At 45.5% G+C, this 24,160-nt stretch overlaps 1 protein-coding gene across 2 annotated transcripts in view; it reads left to right on the plus strand.

Annotated features, from left to right (window-relative positions):
* The first annotated feature begins 3,817 nt into the window (after window positions 1–3,817).
* Window positions 3,818–24,160, plus strand: part of SMOX (spermine oxidase) — a 79,133-nt gene continuing 58,790 nt past the window's right edge. Inside the window, exon 1 of one of the 2 annotated variants that reach the window (XM_021001103.2) lies at window positions 3,818–3,957. The gene's annotated coding sequence lies outside the window, so the exon portion shown is untranslated. Of the gene's footprint in view, window positions 3,958–10,249; window positions 10,357–24,160 lie in introns of those variants that run through there. The other variant, XM_021001102.2, reaches the window with a different exon arrangement.

Here is a 24,160-nt window from a genome sequence, read left to right on the forward strand (position 1 = left end):
ATCCGAAGGCCCCATATACTAGGTGGCTTTGGAAAGCAGAGGAGAGAAGGGATAGCATGTCAAGCACAAGGGGTGTTGGGTCACTTGATCAAGGGTCTGGAGGCGGGAGATAAGGGAACAGCCAGCACACCAGTCTGACTAGAACAGAGGGTGGGTGGCAGTGAGTATCTTGCTTTGAAGATATCCTCTTGTTTTTCTCATACATCTCTGTCTTGCCTTTTCTGTTGGACCTGGGACCCTTGAGAGCATATTTGTGCTTCTCACATCACACGTCTGTATCTAACAACCTTCTTCGTTGTCAGGAAGTCCTTCCTAAAGGCTAATCTCGATCCACTTCTTGTTTTGATCTTGGAGGGGCCTGGGTAGTAATGGCTGTCTAGGCCAACTTGTCATTTTATTGATGAGGAAATTGAAAACCAAGGTCATATAGGAAGTAATCATTAGAGGCAGAATTTGAACCCAGGTCTTTTGACTCCCAGTTCCTTTGAGCTTTTCCCACTATGGGACTTAGGAGACCCATAGTTCAGTCCCTTTCTTTCACGAATTCACTGTCTGATGTTGAGCAAATAATTTCACTTCTGCAAATCCTGAGATCCTCATTTTCAAGGTGGGGGGAAGGGCTTCAGATTGGTGACACTCACTGTGTGAGCAGAATCTGTGTCTGCTGAGTGACACATGTCACTTTCTGCTGAGTATCTCTAAGGCCCTCTCCAACTCTAAATCCTGTGATTCCGGGATCTGGTGAATCTAGGACTCTAACAAGGATAGGGGCTAGTGGACTGCTCTATCCTGACTCCTCAGTACTTTCTCCTTGGGGCAGGACCTTAATCCTGGACCTGTTCTGTCCTCTGAGGTCACAGAGGGGAATCATCTGAATCACCTTCTTTCATAATGGCCAAACAGAGGCCCCCAGTTGTTTTGCCCCCAGGGCCAGACAGTGAGTCAGAGGAGGAGTGCCAGATGCAATCCCACATACTCTGCTGACTGGGCCCATGAATGAGTGCCCCCAGCTGTGTCCTAGCCTGACTCACCATCCTTGGGAGGTACCTCTGGCCACATGTGTATGCTGGTTATAATAATAATAACTACTAACATTTCTATAGCACCTACTATATTCTAGGCACTGTGCTAAGCTTTGCAGATACAAAAAAGAAAAAAGAGTCCCTGGCATAGATTACAATCTAACAAGGAAAGATGCGGATAGAATGAAGCTTAAAAGGGAGGGGAAGGTGCTTTGTGTGCCAGTGTGGGTGGGGAAGTCAGTCAGAGAAGTCCCAAGGTAGCGCTGCCAGGTCAGGAATAAGATGTCTGAGGTGAGCTCTGTCCTTCAATGGAAGTTTGGTGTTCATGGCCCCACCCTCCAATCAGAGAGGCAGAGCAGGGTGAGGTGGAGTCCCAAGGCTGATGATATCTCACATGATGATGAGGTTTTCCGTGTCCTTCTCCCTAATGTGGATGCACTTTGCCTCAATTTCCTCAACTGTAAAATGGGTATAATAATAGCACCTACCTCCCAGGGTTGTTGGGAAGGTCAAGAGAGGTAACATTTGTAAAACTCAAAACCTTAAAATACAAAATCAATGTCAGTTATCATATTGATGACCTCATCAGCTTCCATGAGTTTTTAAAATTTATCATCAGCTAAATGGTATAACGGTTAGAGCACTGGACCTAGAGTCACAAGGAGCTGAGCTCAAGTCCAGCCTCAGACATCTACTAGCCAGGCAACCCTAGACAATTCATTTAACCTTGGTCGGCCTCAGTTACCACATCTGTAAGATGGGATAATAGCACCTACCTCCCAGGGTTGTTGTGAAGCTCAAGTGAGCTAATATTTGTAGAGTGCTTTGCAAACCTAAGAGTGTCATATCAATGTCAGTTATTATTCTTCCTATTATCATATACAGGTGACTCTCAGGTAACCAACCATAATTGCTCTCTTGAACTCAAGGTGGCGCCATCTTGTGATGCCTACAAGATCCTAGTTGATGCCTGGTGAGCATCTTCCATTGGATGTCTCACAGGCATCTTAAACCGTATTTCTAAAACAGAATACATTCTCTTTCCCCTCTCTTTGCCTGACTTTCCTGTTTCTATTTAGGCCACCGCTACCTTTCCAATTAGGGCAGCTAGGTGTGTGGTAGATAGTGTGGTGGGTCTGGAGTCAGGAATATCTGAGCTCAAGTCTGACCTCAGACACTTGTTAGCTGTGTGACCCTGTTTGCCTCAGTTTCCTCATCTGTAAAAAAAAAAAAAAGGAAATGACAAACCATCTTTGTCAAAAAAAAACCCCAAATGAGGTCATGAAGAATCAGACATGACTCAACAACAAAACCTTTCCAATTACCTGCATTTGAAACCTCAGAATCATTCTTGAGTCCTCATTCTGCCTCATCCCATGGATCTGACTAGTTGCAAAGTCTGGTTGATGCTACCTTCGCTACATCTTTTCCAAGGGTCTCCCTCTCCCCACTCACAAAACCACTGCTCTAAGTGGAGGCCTTCATCGCCCTTCCTCCCTTGGACTATTGTAAAAGCCTCCTCATTGATCTCCCTGAATCAAGTCTCTCCTGACTCTGTTTCACTCTCCAGAGCTGCCCCAGCTTGGACAAGGTCATGCTCTTGCTCAGCAAGCTTCAGTGGCTCCCTGTTGTTCTTGAGATAAAACATGAATTTCTTATTTAGTATTTAAAGTCCTTCCCAATTACACTGAAGCCATTTTCCCCGACTGATCTCCAATGACTCCCCCATCATACTTTGTATATTCCAGCCAAGCTGGTCTGCTCACTGTTTCCCCTATAGGACATTTCATCTCCTGCCTTGTAAAGGCTCCTAGAGGGCACAGTGCATGGTATGCAGCAGGTGCTTAATAAATACTTGTCGATTGATTGATACATCACATGAGATGGCCTCTGACTCTGCCTCCATTTAGATCCAGTACCAACCACAGACCCCAGATGGCACAATGCCCAGGAGTCTTCTAGGTGAGCCACAGCTTTTCTCTGCATCCTCTGGGAGCTAATAAATGGATGGGGGAAATTACTATGATGGTGGGTGAAAGCAGAGTTCAGAAACACAATCTGTTTACTCTAATTTTGCTAAAGATGTTTGTCTTTCCGCTCTAGAATCAGTGTTTTCTGATCACTGAGTTACAGACATCTCACTATTAAGTGAATATCCATCCTTCCCTTCCTTCTTCCTTCCTTCCTTCCTTCCTTCCTTCCTTCCTTCCTTCCTTCCTTCCTTCTTCCTTCCTTCCTTCCTTTCTTCCTTCCTCCCTCCTCCTTCCTCCCTTCCTTTCCTTCCTTCCTTCCTTCCTTCCTTCCTTCCTTCCTTCCTTCCTTCCTTCCTTCCTTCCACCTTGCCTCCCTTCCTTCCCTCCTCCCCTTCCCTTCTCCTTTTCTTCCTCCCTCCCTCCTCTTTTCCCTTCCTTCCTCTTCTCTCCTCTTTCTTTTCCTCTCTCCTTCCTTTTCTCTCATCTTCTCTTCACTTTCTTATCTTTTCTTCTCTTTTATTCCTCCCTTTCTGCATCTGGATCTTATCTCTTTTCTCTCACCCTCTTTCCTTCTTCTAGCTCACCCCCTCTTCGCCCCCAAACACTCTCTTTTCCAAAGAGCTGCAAAGGCAGTGGTGTCTAAGCCTCTGTGTTTTCCGGTTTGGACGCTAAGCCCAGCTGGTTGCCAGGGCAGCGATGACTCCAGCATGTTTACTTGTGGATGACAGAGTGGGCAGCCCCCGGTGGGGTGTGCTGCTCTCTGCAGGGGTGGGGGTTGGGTTGAACCAGGATACACAGGCAGCCAGACGTGGTCGGGGTCAGGATGACCCATAGGGAGATAAGGAGATCTGAGGACACAACAGGGCTGTGTTAGACTGAGGCCTGGAAAACAGTGTCTTCAGCAACTTGCTCCCGTGACCAGGATGATGAGGATACAACCAGTCCAGGCTACAAGCGATGTGGTAAGTTCAGCTGTATTTTGTTAATGTGTAAACTCCGCCCTTGACCCCCCTCCCCATTCCCCAGTGCCTAGCATGGGATTGAACTGAACTGCTAAAGGATGGAGCAGATGCGAGAGACTGGGTGCAATGTAGATTGACCTAGGCAGAGCCATAACAAGTGTGGGGCAGTTAGATTTTGACCCAGGCGCTAAAATTTAAGCTGCAGTGATGGAATCTCTGATCTTTTAGAGTAGAGAAACAATCAAGCTTATCACTCAGTGCCTTCCTTTCTCCCCCTTCGAGAGGGAGCTTAACTGCTCCCAGGTTTGGACGGCTACCTTCCTTCCAATGCTTTCCGATAAGATAAAATGCAGGACCACTAGGTCTTCCCTTCTCTATCATCTGACATCCAGGCCTTGCCATCTCTCCTGTGGCTACACCTGAAGGATTCTGGGGCCTTTCTGCCTGCCCTGCAGCTGAACTTTCTTTCATGTGTTGTCTGTTGTCTCTCCTAATTACAGTAGTTGCCCTACATTTATGAGCATATGCTATGTCTGGCACTGAGGAGAATCCAAAGATGAATAAGACTTAGCAAGCAACTTCTTTTTTTCTGGGCCTCAGTTTCCCCACCTGTAAAATTATGATCGCTAAGGTTTGACTTTTTTTTCTTTCTAGCTTTGATTTTTTTTCCTTCTAGTTTTGACTTTTTTGAGGGGAGACTCTTTGATGATAGATACTTAACTGGGTCAAATTGAATTATCGGAGACAGTATATCCTGCCTCATTTTGTTTATAAAATGGGACCAACTTGAGATTGTGGAGAATAGTAGTCCACATAAATAAAAAAAATGATACATTTGTGACCCCATGGATGCACAGCTTCTCCCTGAGATATCTTTTTCTAATTGTATTCTTCCAATGATTTCATATGACTATGAGATATGGAAAAGTGTCATCTACAAGGAAGTGAAGTGAAGTGTAAGATGTGCGAGGGTGTTTCTTCCAGTGGTGCAGACTGCAACCCATGCCCCATTGGACATGGGATCTCATCAATTTGGAAGTACTCTGCAATAATTCCTGCCTGACCTGGACAACTCTTGTCCATTCTGGCCAGTAAGTTTGCCATGAGGAGTCTACCTAATGTATTAGAGACCTTCTTCAAATCCTCCTGCCATCTTGGGGATGCCAGGAGAATATGACGGTTGGCTTGTCATGTCACTTGTCCCTTATTGCCTCTGCATGACGTGTTCTTCTTTTGATCAGTCATTTATGCTGCTTTCTCCCACATTACTCTTTGTCTATTATGTCTTACACCCTACCGCCACCTGTCATCTACCTCTCTTTGGATAGTTGGTCCACACTCAACTTCAATTCTTTGTACACATTCCATATCTCAGAGCCACCGAAGATCATTGCAAGAATAGGGATATTAAAAAGATATGCCAGAAAGTGTGTGTGTGTGTGTGTGTGTGTGTGTGTGTGTGTGTGTGTGTGTGTTGTGTATATATATAAAGATATATATGTAAAGTGTTTTGCAAAACCATAAATAGCTGTTGTTATTTAACTATGCAAAATAGTAATAGCATTTATTAGTGATTTAAGATTTACAAAGAGCTATAATATGTTATCTCATTTAATTCTTACAGCAACCCTTGCATATAGGCAATGGAAGGGAATAAGTATGTATATAGTGCCAATTATGTACCAGGCACTGACTAGGCTAAGCGTTTTAAAAATATTATCTCATTTAATATCCCTTCAAGATAAGTGCTCTTATTATCCTTATTTTACAGTTGAGGCAACTGAGGCAAACAGAGGTTTGAGTGGTTTGCCCAGAGTCACAGAGCTAGTGTCTGAGGTCACATTTGAACTCGGGTCTTCCTGACTCCAGGTCCAGTGCCCCATCTACTGTGCCACCAAGCTGCCTCTGTAAACGCTATTATTATCCCCATTTTACAGATGATGAAACAGAGGCTAAGTGGCTTGTCCGTAGTCACACAGCTAGTATCTGAGGCAGGATTCAAACTCAGGCCTTCCTGAGTCCGAGTCCCACACGCTATCCACTAGCTGACTCTAAATAATTAGGAAGCATCGTGGTATAGAGGAGAGGGTGTTGCTCATTGTCTAAGAGAACCTGAATTCAAATCTCAGCCCTGCTACTTATCACCCGTGCGACCTTAGGCAAGTCACTTCACCCCTGGGCTCATCTCTAAAATGGTGGAGTTCCTTATTGGTTTTTAAGCTATGGTTTGGGGAGAGGAAGTCATTTAGGAAAGCCTGTCTGTTTTCTCCTTAGACCTTCATCAAGGGCTGAGTCCCAATATGTGTGTGGGTCATTTTCATGAAGATCTTATAGAAATAAGAAAGTATTGATCAATAGTTGCTGAAATTTCCACGATCATTTTCTTTTTCTGTTGTACAGCTGGATGGATTTCCCCTCAATTGTTTAGTATTTTTCCCTCTTTCAGTTATCCTAAGAACCAGTCCCTTTAACACTCTCCAAACTGTTGGGTCAAGGGCGGATTTCCTTTGTGTAAATTTGGTCTGGTCCATCCACTTTCCTGTTTTTGTCTTATTTTGTGCCTCACTGGGGACTGAGATATTAGATTCCAAATGTGTCAGTTCCACTGTCATTGATGAAGAAAATACTTTCTTACAGAAATGACGACAAATCTGTTCCATTTTTAATCTATTTGTTCTCTTTCCAATTTCAACTTTAAATGCCCTTGGGGTGATTTGGCTTAATCTGATCTCTTGCCAAGCTTCCCGTGAACTCAATATCCCCTCCACTGCTTTTCATTGTATACCACTTAGAGTCCTCTCTCAAGGTTTTCCTCCGAAGTTTAAATTCTGAGTCACTATTGCCTTGGCTCACTGCTTGGCAAGAATATTAGGTTTTTGTCACCTAAGGTGATTTATGGGCCCCTTTGACCTTCTTGCTGTGGTGATTGTTTAACATAGGTCAAACTTTCACAGGACATGGATCTTTTAGATAGTTTTTCTTTTTCCCGTTTTCATTTTTCAAGGCCAAAAATTCACTCAGGTAGGTGAGGTTGGAGCTGTTATGATTACAGGTCATATGTCTTCTCACCCTTATCCTTTCTTCTGACTTGGTGTTGGTTTTGACTGTTCTAACAAGTTGTTGGTCTGACTGCGCATAGTCAATTGATTTGGATATGCCCCCCCCATTAATAATGAATTATTTTATGCTAATTAAAACCTGGATGTTTTGGAGTATTGAAGAGCTCTCTAAATTACATTTTTTGTGGTGAAGAATACAAATTTTGAATGACTTTTTCTTTTTTATGTATTTTATTTTTCCCTGATTACCTGTTAAAACAATTTGTTAACATTTCAAAAAAAGTTTTGAGTTCCAAATTCTATACCACCTTCCCTCCCTCCCCCTTCTTCCCCAGACAGTAAGCAATCCAATATAGGTTATACATGTGTAATCATGTAAAACATTTCCATATTAGTCATTTCAAAAAAACTTGAATAAAAAGAATGAAAGAGAAAAATGCTTCAGTTTGTATTCAGACAATTTCAGTTCTTTTTCTGGAGGTGGATGGCTTGTTTCATCATGATCCCTTTGGGATCGTCTTGAATCATTATATTGCAGAGAATAGCTAAGTCATTCACCATTTTTCATCATACAATATTGCTGTTACTATATATGATGTTCTCCTGGTTCTGCTCATTTCACTCTGTATCAGTTAATGTAAGTCTTCCAAGGTTTTTCTGAAATCATACTGCTTGTCATTTCTTATAGCACAACAGTGTTCCATCACAATCATATACTACGGCTTGTTTAGCCATTCCCCAATTGATGGACATCCCTTTGGTTTCCAGTTCTTAACCACCACAGAAAGAGCTGTTATAAACATTTTTGTACAAATAGGTCCTGAAGGGCATTTTCTAAACATACTGGTTGATGGATGAATGACTGCTGAGATGCATGCTTGGGTGTTAGGAGGGAATTTAGGATTTAAATCCTTTCCCCTAATAAGATGAAAATAAACAAATAAAAAAGCAATCCCAACTTAAAACCACAAAATATTGCTATATATAGGCTATAAAAATAGATAGTCTACATTTGGGTAATTGAGAGTTGGCTACTGTCATTTATTCCTGGCAATTGATAGTTCTCAAGGGTTACAAAGCCAAGATTGAAGAAAGGAAGTGAATACTTGAGGAAAGATTCAATCTTTCTCCTGGATTAATGGTGTGATGGAAAGAGTACTTGGATTTGCAGTCGAAGCACCTTGGTCTGGTTATGGGAAATAATGGTTCTAAAGTCAGAGGTTTCGGCTCAGTCGTTTTTCAGTCATTTCTGACTCTTTGTGACCCCATTTGGGGTTTTCTTGGCAAAGCTACTAGAGGATTTGCCATTTTCTTCTCCAGCTTATTTTACAGATGAGGAAACTGAGGCAGGGTAAAGTGACTTGGCCAGGGTCGCACAGTCAGTAAGAACCTGAGGCCAAATTTGAACTCAGGTCCTCCTAACTCTAGGGCTGGCATTCTGCTTCACCACTGAGCTGCCCCAGAGTCAGAGGACTTGGGTTCAAATCCTTCCTGTGACACTTATTTCCTGTGTGATCCTGGGCAAGTTACTTAGCCTTTCTAGCTCTTTCTTTTCCTCTGTAAATGAAAGGCTTGGTCTCCAAGGGCTTTTAACTCTCTTCCAGTTTAAAATCTGTAACCTCATGATGGGGGAGGGAAGAGGGTGGTACAATACTCTTTCTCCTCTACCCCTCAGATGATTGACTGGAAATTTATCTGAGGATCAGGTCTAGGGGCTACATGGTAGGAGGGTCCAACAGTCATGTTGTATCCAAAAGATGTACAAGCAGGAAAGGAGGCGGCTTGGCCGATTAGAGAGAAGGAGGGATGACTGATGGCCAGATTGTGCATGCTGATGGTACCAGCTACTGTCAAGAAACCCAGAGGAAGGCCTCCTGTGGGGAATTTTAGGGGGTATACAGACAGGCATGTCCTGGTTTGAGAAGGTATAATTGGCTTGTGATCTTTGCCATTGTGTGGGATTGCAGGAGGCTGCAAGCAACAAAGTTGAAGGGTGTGAGTTTAAGTCTAATTTCCCCCTCTTACTGATGAAGAAATTGAGGGCCAGAAAGGCACCGGGACTCATCCACAAATTAAGACTCTTGAGTATGCCACAGGGCATCCCTTCAGTTTTATTGAGGTGGGGTGAATTTCAGGCCTGGGGTGTGGGGGTTGTGGGGTGAGTCTTATAGCCTTTTGAGGGAACAAAGCTTACTGTGTAGAGTGAGCCAGAGAATGAGAGAGGGAGCTTTTTTTTTTTTTTAAAGAGATGATACTGAAGACCATATTCTTGGTGTCTCTAAGGAGGCAGCCTCGTATGGCAAAGAAGGATTTGTTTCAAATCCATCTTCAGATACTTACTAGAGGAGTGACCTTGGGCAAGTCACTTAACTTCTCTGTGACACTGTTTCCTCATATGTAGAAAGAGAGTACTAGACTTGATGGCCTATCCGATCCCTTCCAGTTCTAAATTTGTGATCTAGAGAATAGAGAAGTAGGAGGAGTAGGTGTGAAGGCAGGGGGAGGGAACCTCTACCTTCCAGACTATGGGCAAGGCTTGGAGGAAAAGGCCTGGAAATCCCGGAGCCCTGCATTCTGGTGCTGGCCAAGGGCCAAAATGCCGCATCCAAAAAACGGGGCTTAAAAACCTCTGTCCTGCCTAGCCCACAGGTAGAACCTGATTCGTTGCCTCATAGGATTTAGAACTGAAAGGGACCTTTAGAGACCACATAGTCTAACCTCCTCATTTGGCAAAAGGGGAAACTGAGGCCCAGAGAGGAAGATGGCTCGCTATAGCTCACAGATCCGACTATGCTTGGGAGAAGTTTCAAAGCTAAAAGCACATAGGGGGCTGGGTTTGGGTTTAAGGGGGAGTGTGTTAGGGCGCCAAGACGGGCTTTTCAGACTAGTGGGGGGATATGTCTTGGGTTCCCCTAAAAGGCGGATCGGACTATGGCTCCCAAATTCCAGGAATTGCTGCCCCCCCGCCCCCCATTCCCGGCCCGTTGGCTGTGGACAAGCGCCCCAGGGCGGAGGAGGGCGGAGCGCGGAGCCCGGGGCAGCCTCCGGGGAGGCGGGGCGGCCCGGGAGGGGAGAGGAGGGGGCCCGAGACGGGGAAAGCGAGGCGGAGCCGGGAGGATAAACAGGCCGCGGTGGCCGGGCCGGCCCCTACAGTCCCGGCGGCGGCGGCGGCTGCAGGAGGAGGAAAGGAGGAGGAGAAGGAGGAGCAGGAGGAAGAGGAGGAGGAGGAGGAGGAGGAGGTGGAGGAGAAGGAGGAGAGAAGAAGGAGGAGGCGGTTGCCGGGCAGGAGGCTGGAGCTCAGCACAGCCGCGATTCACTTCCCCGGGCTCGGCAGGGAAAGGTACCACGGGCTCCTCCCCATCGTCCCTTCCCACCGCAGCTCCGCGATGATCCCCAAGCGCAGTGTCCGCGCTCGCGCGTGTGCGCGTACGCAGGGTGCGATGTTGACTGGGCGGGGGGGAGGGGGGACGGGACCCCAGGTGGCCCCTGGGGGATATGGGAGCAAAATCAGTCCCTGTTAACGTGGGTGTCTGTTAACTAGGGTGCGGGAAGCGCCCTTCAAGAAGCTTTACGAGATTGACAGGCGCCGAGTTTCCCCAAATGCCAGTGCCTGCCGGTCAGAGAGGACCGCGACCTCCTCCCCTGAGCTGCAGTGATCGGAAGTGGGTGACTCCTGCGGGGGAGTGGGGGGGTGTATACACTGCTCTTGAGTGCGTGCGTGTGTGTGTGTGTGTGTGTGTGCGCGCGTGTGTGCGCGTGTGTGTAGGTGCGGTGCCCGAGGGGTGGGGGAGGATGCGTGTGTGTGTGTGTGTAGGTGCGGTGCCCGAAGAGTGGATGTGTGTGTGTGTGTGTGTGTGTGTGTGTGTGTGTGTGTGTGTGTGTGTGTATGCACGCACGCACGGGGGCCGGGGCTCGGCTGGCCGAGACAAAGCCTGCCCCAACTCTGGCCCCTCAACCCCTTCTCCCGGGAGGCGGCTGCTCGGAAGGGTGCTGGAGCTCTGAACCTTTCTCTGCCCGCTTCACTTACGCGGCCTCAGCCTTGGCCATGGGGGGGTCAAGTGTGTAGCTGCCTTTGTGCACTAGGTGTGTTTGTGCCTTTGTGTGGTACGGAGGCCCTTTGTGTGACTGGCGCTGATGTGTGTGTGTGTGTGTGTGTGTGTGTGTGTGTGTGTGTGTGCGCGCGCGTCTGTCTGCCTGTAGTGGCTGTGTGTGTGACCCTGTCACTGGAGGGCACCGGAGGTAACTCCAGGCAGGGAAGGATTTCTCGGTTTCCCAGCTCTCTTTCTTTGCTTTGAAAGCACAACCTGTCTCACTCACACACCCACACGGGACTCCCCCCACCCTTAGGCAGCCAGGAAGAGGCCCTGAGTCAGTGAGCAAACCAGAGACCTCGAGATGGGGTGTGTGTGTGTGTGTGTGTGTGTGTGTGTGTGTGTGTGTGTGTGTGTGTGACAGAGACAGAGAGACAGAGGTGGATGATGATGATGATGATGATGATGATGGTGTGAGAGGCACAGAGACAAGAGAGAGAAAGAGAGAGAGGTGGACGATATATGTGTGTTTGAGAGAGATGCAGAGAGACGGAGACAGAGATTCAGAGACACTGGGAGACAGAGAGATGGGGTGTGTGAGAGAGACAGAGTGTGTGTTGTGTTGTGTTGTGTGTGTGTGTGTGTGTGTGTTTTGTTGGTTAGGATTCCAGGGTGGTGGGTGGAGCCTCTTCTACTTCCCATTTCTTCCCCCACACTGGGGCTGAGGTGAAGGGTGCAGAGATACTTGTTTGTGCATGGTGGCTTTATGGAACTCATATGTAGAATCATAGATTTTGATGGAGCTGGAAGAGACTCCAGAAGTCATTTAGTCTAATCCCTTCATTTTGCTTTTAGGGCAACTGAGGCTAGAGAGGTTAAGTCCCACTTAAGTGGGAAGTATCAGAGGCGGTCCTGCCAACTGTGCGTTTTTGTGTGCTGTGGCCAGAATTGTAACATGAATAGCGCATTCATAGACTAGGTGATGTGTGTATTCTTTAGGGGGTAGCCTTAGGTGCACTTGTTTAGATGCCTGTGTTGTCATCAGCTGTTAGATAAAGTCATGGCCTCATAGGGTTTGGAGCTGAAAGGGAGCTCAGAAGTCATCCCAGTCCAGCTTCTTAACTTTGCAGTTGAGGAAACTGAGGCGTAAAGAGGAAGTGATTGCCTGAGGGTTTAAGCCTCTCCAGCCTGTGCTCCTCCACTATTATCAGGGCGCCTTGTTGAGGGCCAGTGTTATTATGTATATGAGGGGCTGCAGAACCAAAGGGTCTGACATGTAGTAGGCACTCATAAAATATTAGGTGACCTGAGTGGAAATACGATGTGTTCGTTTGCGTTCCCATGTGCTCTTTTTCTGTCGTAGCATGTTGGGTAATGGGTCCATAAGTTGTGACATGTGCTGTTCATATATGTATGTGTGCACATGCATGTGTGCATACACTGTAATACATATAGGTTCCAAGCTGTGTATGTGCAAGGGTGCACATATGTATGGTATGGTTTGTATGTGGTAGATAGGTGTAGGTTCTAGTAAGGGGGCACATGTTGGTGCTGGCCAGATATAGCAGCAAGAATCCCCCCATGGAATCAGACAGATGACTTGGATTTGAATCTTGACACTTCTAGGTCCTAAACTGTGTGACCTTGGGCCAATCACTCTTCTTTCCTGAGTCTGTTTTCTCCTCTCTAAAATGAAGGAGTTGGGTTAGATTTTCTCCAGGGTTTCTTCCAACTCTGCAATTCTGTGTGTGGGATGAATTCCATTCAACACTTCCCCTTATTTACAAGCTGTAGAGAAGAGACTGCCAGCTTCCGAGTCAAAAGACCTGGGTTCTAGTTCTGCCCTTGACATATTCTGGCTGGTTGACCATGGGCAAGTCATTTAACCTCTCAGGGTCCCAAGGCAACTCTGTAAAACTATGCTACAGTTAGTCAATAAGCATTTATTAAGCACCTACTATGTACCTGGCTCATTGCTAAGAGCTGGGAGTACAGAGAAAGGCAACAGATAAATCCAGCTGCTGATCTGTCTTGATGGAGGGATTTTTCCACAATGGAAGTTCTCCTTATTGATGGAATTAGTGTCTGGTTCCTGTACAAGGGAATATCAGCCCTCAAGGACCTTATGGGCCTCCATGGAGGGTCATAGATTTACAGCTGGAAGGGGCGCTAGTGACTGTCATAGACTGAGAACTGGAAGGCCATCTAGTTCCCCCCTCCCCCCATTGTATAGTTGAAGCCCAGTATCTTGGCCAAAGTCATACAGATGGTAAGTATCAAAGGTGGGATTTAAACCCAGGTCCTTTTGATTCTACAGCCAGCCCTTTTCCTGCTGTATTTCACTGTCTCCTTGTCCAGAATCATGGAATTTAAGGGTGGGAGAGGACCTGTGCTACTCTCAAGGCCACGTCAAAGGAATCCTCATTATCATTTACCCAACAAGTGGTCACCCCTGACTTTCTTGGTGATCTCTGAGGCCCCTTCTAGGGATAGGACCAAGATTCTACTTGCTTGGTACCAGATGTATTTGGATGGAAGGCTTCCCCTTAGGAGTTCTATGGCCTTTTCTCTCCAGGGGCATAGCGAGCGATGGTGTCGGAGGCAGCCTTCCGACAGAGCACTGTTCCTGCCCGACATAGACCTGCTTCCTTCAACACTTGTCTGACCTCAGGTGGTGCCAAAGAAGGGAGCCAGGTAGAGATATGAGCAGAAACCGCCTCCTTACTGATGGAGCCTCCAAGTAACCTTCAGCAAGCTGGAGTTTTAATTTGTTTTTTGTTTTTCCACTTTCTTAAAGGAAAAAGGAATTATCAGATATTGTGAGAAACTGAGCCATTTCAAGGTCAGGGCAGAGAATTGTAAACAGTAGAGTTGAGGCTCCCAGTGGCCCACTGGAGATTTGAGTGAACAGCAGAAAGTCTGAAGGGCCGAGGGGGGTAGTGGGGAGCACTGTGGGAGCCTGTTGGCGTAGGATTTCCTTTGTTCTCCATAATGAAAACCTGATGGGTCATGGGAGTCGGTGCTCTTTAAACATTCTTCCACCCCAAGCAAACCTGTGCTCTTTGCCGAGACTTTGGAAGAGGGACAAAGGTAAGGGTTGGTTGATAATAACCACACAACTCACGTTTCTAACCACAATGCTTTTAGGCTTAGAAAGGCATTCCTTCTACCAGGACTGTGCAGGAGACAGGGCAAATTATTCTTCTCATTTTACATAAGAGGAAACTGACACCCAGAGTAGGTAAGAGGCTTGACCATGACCATGTAGCCAGCAGGTGTCATAGTGAAAGACCTGGAACCAAAATCTGGAGGGAATCCTCCAGATAGGATCACAGACCCGGAGTGAGAGGCCTTAGGAGCCTTTTGGTCCAGCCCCTCTCATTTTAGAGATGAGGGAACTGAGGTCCAGAGAGGTCAAAGGTCCTGAGGTTGAAGTGATTTGTCTGTGGTCACACCGGTGGTAAGTAGAAGAGTGAGATTTGAACTCTGGACCTTGGACTCCAAACCATTGCCCTTTCCACGGTTCCACATTGGTAGGGGAAAGGGATGCCACTGAAGGATGGAGAAGTGGTGCTAGGATAGGGTGGGATAGTCAGACATCCTTTCCCTAGAGCAACCATCTTGTATTAGCCACGCCTCTCCTCAAGGGACTTCACTCCAGTAAATGCATGATGAACCTTTAATTCAATGAAAAATGCCCTCTGTGCAAGGTACTAAGTCACCAGCTACCTGTGCTGTGGCAGCCCTGTGTTCAGTGCTGGTGGGAGAGAAAGAGGATTTCCCTGGGGAACTTACAGTCTAGTTAGAGAGAGAAGACATCACTTGTGAATGACATTGTCTAACAATGTATTGTCAAATGGTAAACTGTGAGGCTGGACTAATCGAGGGTCAGATAGTGTCAGAGAAGGGAAAGAAAGAGTAATCCCAGAATCCTTCACGAAGGAAGGAGAAGGGATCAGAGAATCCTATATGTAGAACAGGAAGGGCCCTCTAATCCAACCCTCTCATATAACAGATGGGGAAAGTGAGGCCCAGAGAGGTTGGGACTTATTCAGTGTCACACAGGTGGTACATAGCAGAGGCAGCATCTGAGCCCAGGTCATCTGCCTACAAATACAGCCCTCTTTGCACAGTATCCTTCTGCCTTCTGGGACAACAGAGGATCAGTGTGGGATATGGATGAGGGAAGAGGAGGGAGGAAACTTTAAAATGCAGCAGATTTAGAGCTGAAAGACTGTCTAGAAATCATCTGAGTGAATCCTCTCATTTTATGGAAGAGAAAAGAGGCCCAGACAGGCAAAGTCTGATTGCCCAAGGTGAAGGGTGAGTGGATAGCTGAGCCAGTTCCCCTGAATCTGAATCTAATGGATTCTTACCCTCTAACTCAGTCTGCAAAGGCTTTGGAAGACAGGCCATATTGTGGGCTGTGAAAAGTGAGAAGGCTGGCCTGCTAGAACAGAGCAATTGTGTTGGGGAAAGGGAGAGTAATCTGGAAAGATTGCAGGGGGAAAGACTTGTGGGAAGCATTGAATGGCAGATCCAGCCAGCACTCATTGGCTGTGTCTCTTTGGAAAAACAGGCCATTTTTGCAGTTGCCCTTCAATGCCTCTATTGTTTGGGCTGAGGATGATGGAGGAGTAATATTGTGGATGAGCGTTTCTGAACTTAAAAGAGAAATCACAGTGTGACTGACCCCAGAGGGTGCAGATGATGGGAACTCAGGCTTCTTTTGAGCTTGGAGGCAGACAAAGCCTTTCCCCCATAACGATCCTACAAGGTAGATAGTACCCTTGGTATCACAGCTCTGGACTTTGAGTCCAAAAACCCCAGGTTCAAATCTTATCCCTGACACCTAATTAACTGTGTGTCCGTGGACAATCAAGGAAAGGTTTAAAAAGCATTTCTTAAGGGTTTACTCTGTGCCAAGCACTCTGCAAAGTGCTTGAAAATAGGCTATTGAGACTGTCCCCACTCTCAAAGAGATCACATTCTAATTGGGGGAAATGACATACATGGGAGAATCCTGCTGCAGGGCAGATGGTAAGGGTCGGTCATTTCTGCATCATGGCGGGGACGATGCCAGCGTTCAGGGCTTTGGTGGGTCCTTCAAGCAGGGCCGATGGCAAAGCAGTACACTTAGGGAAACTGTCTGGAAACTAGCTGCACTACTTTGGGACTTCTCTGCCTGTCCTGTCCACCATGGGGTGCCTTTTGGGATAGTCTTCTCCCTTCTGACTGTAAGCTTCTTGAAGGCATGGATTTTCTCTGTCTGTCTGTCTCTCTGTCTCTGTCTCTGTCTGTCTCTCTCCTCTCTTTCTCTGTCTTTCTCTTTCTGTTTCTCTCTGTCTCTCTTTGTCTCTCTCTCTCTCTCTCTGTTCCCCTCTTCCCCCAGTGTTTACATAGTGCCTGGCACATAATAAGTGCTTTATAAATGTTTATTGACTATTTTTGTAAAACGAGAAAAATAACTTCTGCAGTGATTACCTCAGAGTGCTGTTGGGGTTAGAATGAGCTAATATGTATAATGCGTTTTACAGCTTTAAAGTACTATATAGAAGCTAGTTATCTTATTTTTTATCTTACCAATTGTTGTCCTTATTATAGGCAGTTAGTGGGACGTGCTGGATAAAGAGCAGCAGGAAGGCCTGCTTCTGACGTACGCTGGATGTATGAGCCTGGGCAAGTTAACCTTTAACCAGAAATTTGCCCAGGCAAATTTCCAAGGCTAGAAGTTGTTGGAGTAGGTGGAGATCTGTCTTGACAGGAGTTTCCTCACTGGGAACTCTGTGAACCAATGGAACCCCAAGGTCCATCTAAAGCACTTTTTGTCTTCCAGATGATGACACTGAGGTTCAGGGTCGAGTGATTGTGGCAAGGTCACAGAGCTAATGAAGGATAACAATAATGATGATGATGATGATGTTGATTGCCAGCATTTCTAGAGCATTTTAAGGTTTGCAAAGCACTTCACAATGATTATCTCATTTCACCCTGAGGGGGAGGGGCTATTATTATTCTCAGTTTACAGTTGAGGAAGCTGTGGGAGACAGGTTAAGTGACTTGTCTAGGGTCACACAGCTAATATGTATCTGAGGCCAGATTTGAATTCAGCTCTGTGACTTCAGGTCCAGTATTCTATCCACTGAGCCACACAGCTGCATCAATGTATCAGAGTCAGGATTTGAATCCAGGACATTAAGTCTTAGAACTGAGTATTGAGTTTCTGGCTCAGCACTTTCTTCCAGGGTAGGGCTATAGGCAGGGTAGGAGACCATTTACAAAGTTTGATTTCAGAGTCACTAAAAAGTCTCTCTTGCCCGAACTATACCAATGGACTTGTGTCTTTGGACTAAACATTGTCTCTTTTTGGCTTCTCTTGTGAAGTCTGTCCTCCAAAGGATAATAGCTAGGTGGTAAAGTGAGTACAGTGTGGGCCTTCCACTTCCGGGAACCAAGATGACTGAGTAAGAAGTAAGGCGCTCTTACTCTCCCTTATTGGCCTTTGAAAGCCCAGAAAATATTGCCCCAGGAAAAACCCTGGAACAGCTGAACCAGAAAAATGGGGTGCAGCAGTCTAGTAGCCCAGGTAGCTTGAGGGATTAATGAGAAAGGTTCCTCTTACCCTGGGGGAAGGGGAGCGTACAGAACAGAGGCGTCCCAGCAAGCTAGCAGAAAGCCCCACCTCAGCATACCAGGAGGAGATCCTGAAACCTAGGTGCTGGAGCAGGCAAACACCAGCACCTGGACCCCCAGTGGCTCAGCAAAACTAAGGGAAGCAGTGCTCCAAGGGGCCCCAGGCAGAAAAACATCCTGCAACATCCATCTGAAAGGAGCTGAAGAAAACTAAAGGAAGGAAGGGCCCAGTGAGCAGGAAATCTCCAGGAGCCACACTACCCAATCCTGCCCCTAGAGTTCCAGCATCGCTGATTCCAGCCCAACACCTGGTAAGCTGCCAGAATCCTACAGCCTCCAATGGCCAGCATTGGAGGCCCCAGCACACAAAGCCAGTGACCAGGCCTTAGGCTCCCAACACAAGAGCTTGGGTCAGTGCCCTCTGCTCCCCTGCAGGAGAGCTCAATCTCTTTAAAGGCCAGGAAATAAGCAAACGCCATGAGCAAAAAGAAACATACAATATATTCTTATTATGGGAACAGTGAAGATGAAGGCAGAAATTCTGAAGAGGACAACATTGTCAACAAACCCACATCTGGAGCCTCAAAAGTGAATATGAACTGGTCTGAAGTCCAAAAAGCCTTCTGAGAAGAACTCAAGAAGGATTTTAAAAGTCAAATGAGAGAGGTAAAAGAAAAAATGGGAAAAGAAATGAGAGGTATGCAAGAAAGAGTCAATAGCTTGGAAAAGGAAGGACAAAAATTAACTGTAGAAACCAAATCCTTAAAAAATACAATTGGCCAACTGGAAAAAAAAAAGTACACTGAAGAAAACAAGTCCCTAAAAAATACAATTGGCCAAATGGGGAAGGAGGTACAAAATGTAATACAAGAAAACAATTTGTTAAACATTAGAATTGGGCAAATGGGAGCTAATGACTCTATGAGAGAGCAAGAATCAGTCAAACAAAAACAAAAGGATGAAAAAATAGATGAAAATGTAAAATACCTCATTGGTAAAACAACTGACCTGGAAAATCGATCCAGGAGAGACAATTTAAAAATTATTGGTCTACCTGAAAATCATGATGAAAAAATGAGTCTGGACAGTATCTTTCAGGAAATCATCAAGGAAAACTGCCCTGAGGTCCTAGAACCAGAGAGTAAAATAGCCATAGAAAGAATCCACCATCACCTCCTGAAAGAGATCCAAATTGAAAATGCCAAGGAATAGAGTAGCCAAATTCCAAAGAGAAAATACTGCAAGTAGCCAGAAAGAAACAATTTAAATATCATGGAACCACAGTCAGGATTACACAGGACCTTTCAGCTTCTACATTAAAAGACTATAGGGTATGGAATATGATATTCCATAAGGCAAAGGACCTTGGATTACAACCAAGGATCAACTATCCAGTGAAAATGAGCATGATCTTTCAGGGGAGGAGATGGATATTCAATGAAATAGGGAACTTCCAAACCTTTCTGATAAAAAGACCAGAGCTCAACAGAAAATTTGATCTTCAAATACAAGACTCAAGAGAGACATAAAAAGGTAACCAGGACAGAAAGAAACAACATGTTATTAATAAGGGCAAACTGTTTACATCCCTACAAGGGAAGATGACACTTTAGTAACTTGAGAACTGTATTGTTATTACACCATGTTAAAAGGGGTATACATAAAGGGGCTGGGTATAAGTTGACTTAGATGTAATGATAAAAAAAATCTAATAAGTGGGTTAAATGGATCCAAGTAAGTGGATTAATCTGATCTAAGAAAATGTACTGAGAGAAAAGGAAAAGAGGAGGCAGACAAGGATAAATTACATTACAGGAAAAGGCACAAAAGCCTATTACAGCAGAAGGAAAGAAGGGAGGGAGATGAACATTGTTTGAACCTTACTCTCATCAGATTTGGCTCAAGAAGGGAATAACATAATCAGTTAGGTACTAATATTGATAGACTTAACCCTTCTCAGCAATACAAGGATCTAAGACATCTCCAAAGGCCTCTTGATGGAAAATGCTATCCACATCCAAAGAAAGAACTATTGGAGTTTGAATGCACATTGAAGCAGACTATTTGCTATTTTTTTCCTTCTGTTGTGTTTTGGTTCCTCTTTCTGGTGATTCCTCCTATTGGTTCTAATTCTTACTTACAACATCACTAATGTGAAAATATGTTTAATTAAGAAATGTATAAGTATAGCCTATATCAGATTGCGAGCTGTCTTGGGGAGGCAGAGAGGGAGAGAAAAATTTAAAACTCAAAAGTTCATGGAAGTGATTGTTGATACATCAAAATAAATTAATTTTTATAAAAGAGTATGTTGTTGGGCCTGGAGTGAGAAAGAGCTGAGTTCAAATTCAGTCCCAGACTTACTAGCTGTCTGATCCTGGGTAATTCATTTAATCTTTGTATGCCTCAGTTTCCTCATCTGTAAAATAGTAATAATAATAGCACCTACTTCCCACGTTGTTTCAAAGATCAAGTGAAAATATTTGTTAGTCAATCCCTCAACATAGTGCCTGGCACATAGTAAACACATAATAAATGCTTATTTCTTTTCTTCCTTCCTTCCTTCTTCCCTTCCTTCCTTGTCAGTTCAATTCAAAAAGCATTAAAAAATGCCTACTGTGTGCCATGCAGGCACTGTAAAAGACAGTGGGGATACAGTGACCAAAAAATGAAACAATCTCTGCCCTGGAAGAAATTACATTCCCCTGGGGAGAACCAATAGGTATCCAGAGTAAATTGAAAGTAATTGATGGGGGTGGGACAGGGAAAACACCAACAGCTGGGGGCATCAGGAAGGCCCTGTTGGGGAGGGGGCCCCTGGTCAGGGCTCAGAAGGAAGCTAATGATTCTATGAGGTGGAAAGAGGGGAGTCCAGGCAGGAAGGAATAATCAGTTCATCAGGTACTTTTCTCCTTTACAGAAAGACCTGGGTCGTGTTAGGGGCCTGGGAGGGGATGATGTGGCAGAGAGAATGAGAAATGTGAGAGGAAAGGGACTAAGGCTGGTTCTGGCCAAGACCAAGTTCACTGGACTCTGGAACTGTCAGTATAATTCAGCTGCCTACTGACTGGCTTTGTGACCTTGGATGAGTCACTTATTTTTCTCTTGTGAAAAGCTAATGGTGTTTTCCACCTTGAAAGGAGAGGGTCAGGGCAGCTTGAGGACACTGGGTTAAGGGAGGGAGAGGGGGCTGAAGGGGTGGAAATGTTATTATTATTAAATACATTCATTCAGCCCTTATTAAGTACCCACTACAAGCTAGTAGATTCAAAGACAAAAGCAAAGGCGGTCCCTGCCTTCTCCCAGTTTATTTTATAAATGAGACAATGCAAGTGCAGAGAAATGAAGTGACTTGTCCAAGGTCATGCAGAGCTGGGATTAGAACCGAGGTCTTTTTTAATACCAAGCCTCGCTTTCCCCAGGCTTCTGTTTAGATGTGTTTGTACATCTTGGATAATAGACAGTCCTTGGGGTATTGAAAGACTTGCGTGCAGAATATAAATTGGCTGTTGGGCAGAGGAAAGTGAAAGGGAAGGCTTCCTTCTGGGTCCTCTCTGGCCGGATCTCCCGTTCAATGGGCTTATTCCTGGGGAGAAGAGATCTGCAGAAGCCAGCCTCCAATGGAGAGTCTCCTCATGGCCTGGTTTCCTGGAAGCAGGTCTGGACGGCTGCCTCCAAGAAGGTCTGAGCACACACTGGGAGTTTATCATGCCTGCTACTAAGTTGGAGTCCCAGAGTTTAAAAGGCTGCTCTAAGCCCTGGAGTGAAAAAGGCCAAAGATTTGGGGGAAAATGGGTGCCTTAAGATGCCTTAAGAGGATTGGCTAGTCAGTCAACGAGCATTTATTAAGCACCTACTATGTGCCAGGCACTATGCTAAGAGCTAGGGCTCCAAGAGAGGTAAAAGACAGTCCCTGCTCTCAAGCACCTGGAGATATTTACTCTGAGGAAGAGGCCAAGGATCTGTCCTCCCCACCCACCACGATACCTATCTTCAGTATTTCCAAGGTGGTTCTATGGAAGAGAGATTAGATTAACTAAACATAACTAACAATAGTGGGTGTTGATTGCAGAAGGTTTTCTGTCCAAACAGGGAGCTGTTCCAGAGTGGAAGGGCCTGCCATGGGAGGGAGTGAGTTTGTCTCCCTAAGAGGCCTTCAAGCACAAGCTGGATGGGGGCCCCTTGTCTGCTCTGTTCTAGGGGGCCTTTCTTGCGGAGTGCTGCTTGAACTAGATATCTACCCCCAAGGTCTCTTCCAGCCCTGAGATTCTGTGAGTCTGGGACCGGAGATGAGAGAACTCCTTGGCTTCTTGGCATGCCCTAGGGAGCTAGGCAGCTCCCATTTTAAGCCTTTCAGGCCCAGAGAAGTTAGTTGACTTATCCAAGGACACACAGAAAGTCAGGGAGAGATCCAGGTCTGGAGGCTGAGTCATCTAGAGGCAGCAGGGTGTGGTAGGAAGAATGGAGGCAGGAGGCTAAACCCCAGTTCTAACCTTAGCTGTGGGACCCTGGGCAGGCCATCACCTGTAGAATGGGGGTGTGATTGGGGAAAAGTGCTTTGGAGTACTGTTATCCGTTCTATGTCACTGGCGGGGTGGGGGGAGTGTTAGGGGTGTGGCATCCTGAGATCTGGAAAATCCCCGTAAAATGTTTTGGCCTTCCCTTCGTACCAGAGAAGAAATCTGAAATTTTCCCTTTTTCTTTTATGGGTTATTTACAGTACTTTGTAAAATTTGGGTTAAGTATTTGGTCATAGGCTCTGTGTTGTCTGCTGGCCTTTGTGTGTCATCTACAGCTTCTGCAAAACTCCCAAAAAATTCCCATTTAATTTCTTATGCCAACCCGAGATATATATCAAAGCCACAATGGGGAAAGTTGCCATGTGGAAGGGATTACTATATAGCAATGGCAGTACTTATGGGAGATCAGGGCATGAAAAGATCTTAGAAATCATCAGTTAATACCAAAAATGTTTATGAAGTATGATGCTGGGCAAGTCATTTCACCCCAACTGCATCCAAAAAAAAAGAGAGACAGAAACATTTATTAAGCTACTATGTGCTAGGCACTGTGCTAAAGCACTGGGGACACAGAAAAAGGCTGAAGAGGATCCTTGTTCCCAAGGAGCTCACAACCTGACCAAATTAACCTTGTCATTTTACAGATAAGGAAACTGAAGCCCAGGCAAGTGACTTGCCCAGGATCATACAGCTAGGAAGAGGCAGGGCTTCTGACTTCTAGCTTCCCATTACACCACCCTACCCTCTGGATCTTAGCCTGGCAATCTGTCTTTTATTCTAGGATGCCACTGGCCTGCTCCCCTCTTTATTTCTTTTCCACTGAGGCTGCCCCAGGCGGCTGAGTTTAACATATGGCAGGGCCCGATAGCAAGGTGAACTTCCTGATGACCAGATATCAGCCTTCATTAACTGAAGGAAAAGCCTATGTCAGTCAGGGGCTGATGATTCATTTCTCTAGTAGTTTGTGTGAAGAAGATAGGCAAAGACTGTATGTGGGATGATAGCGCTAACAGCTGTGAGACAGCATTCAAAAATTAAATGCTGATTTATTTGGTTGTTTAGTTTTGATCAAGAAGGTCTGGGGGCAACTAGGTGGCCCAATGGACAGAGGACTGGGTCTGGATTCAGGAGGATTTGAGTTCAAATCTGCTTTCAGATGCTTATTATCTGTGTGACCCTGGGTAAATCACTTAACCCCAATTGACTCCAAAAAAAAAAAAGACTAAGATTCTAAAGAAAGAGATCAGTATGGACTCCTCAGGTTAGGGAAACTTCCTGGAAGAGATGGGACTGGAATGAAAATAATATTAGCTCATAGTTACTAATCTTCTCTTACAGCAGAGAGGTGATGTACTGCTGGGGCAGAGTCCTGTATACGTTGTCAAATGAAGTTTCTTGGATTCTTAATTGTTTTTTTTTTTGACACCAGGGGGAATTATTGGGGAGGAGTCCCCCCCCTCCAAGGAGTGGGAGTGGGTGGAAATGAGTTTGATATGAAGACGAAAGGCATCAATAAACACGTACATAAACATTAATGAAACATTTACCTAGTGCTGTTAAAGTTGGTTTAGGAATGGATGGGATGGAGAAACAGAGTGAAGAGAATGATATAAAGGAGAGAATTCTGAGGCTGCGGTCAGGAAGACCCGGGATTCAAATTCTACCTCTGATACCTGCTAGCCATGTGACTCTGGGCATGTTGCAGTACCACAGATTTAGGGGCCTTAGAGGGTCCGAGCCCCTCATTTTACAGATGAGGAAACTGAGGCCTATGGGATGAAGTGACTTGCCCAGTGTCACAATGAGTGTCAAAGGTAAGATTTGAACTTGGGCCTTCTCAGCTCCAAGTCCAGTGTTCTGCCTGTATCATGTTGCCTTAGTTTTCTCATCTTGTAAAATGGGGATCCTACTCCTTTCAATGGTCACTTGGAAGGGCTGTTGTAAGACTTAAATGAGATAT

This window comes from Phascolarctos cinereus, unplaced genomic scaffold, assembly GCF_003287225.1.
Source record: "Phascolarctos cinereus isolate Bilbo 61053 unplaced genomic scaffold, phaCin_HiC Scaffold_2;HRSCAF=192, whole genome shotgun sequence".
Classification (NCBI taxonomy): Eukaryota; Metazoa; Chordata; class Mammalia; order Diprotodontia; family Phascolarctidae; genus Phascolarctos; species Phascolarctos cinereus.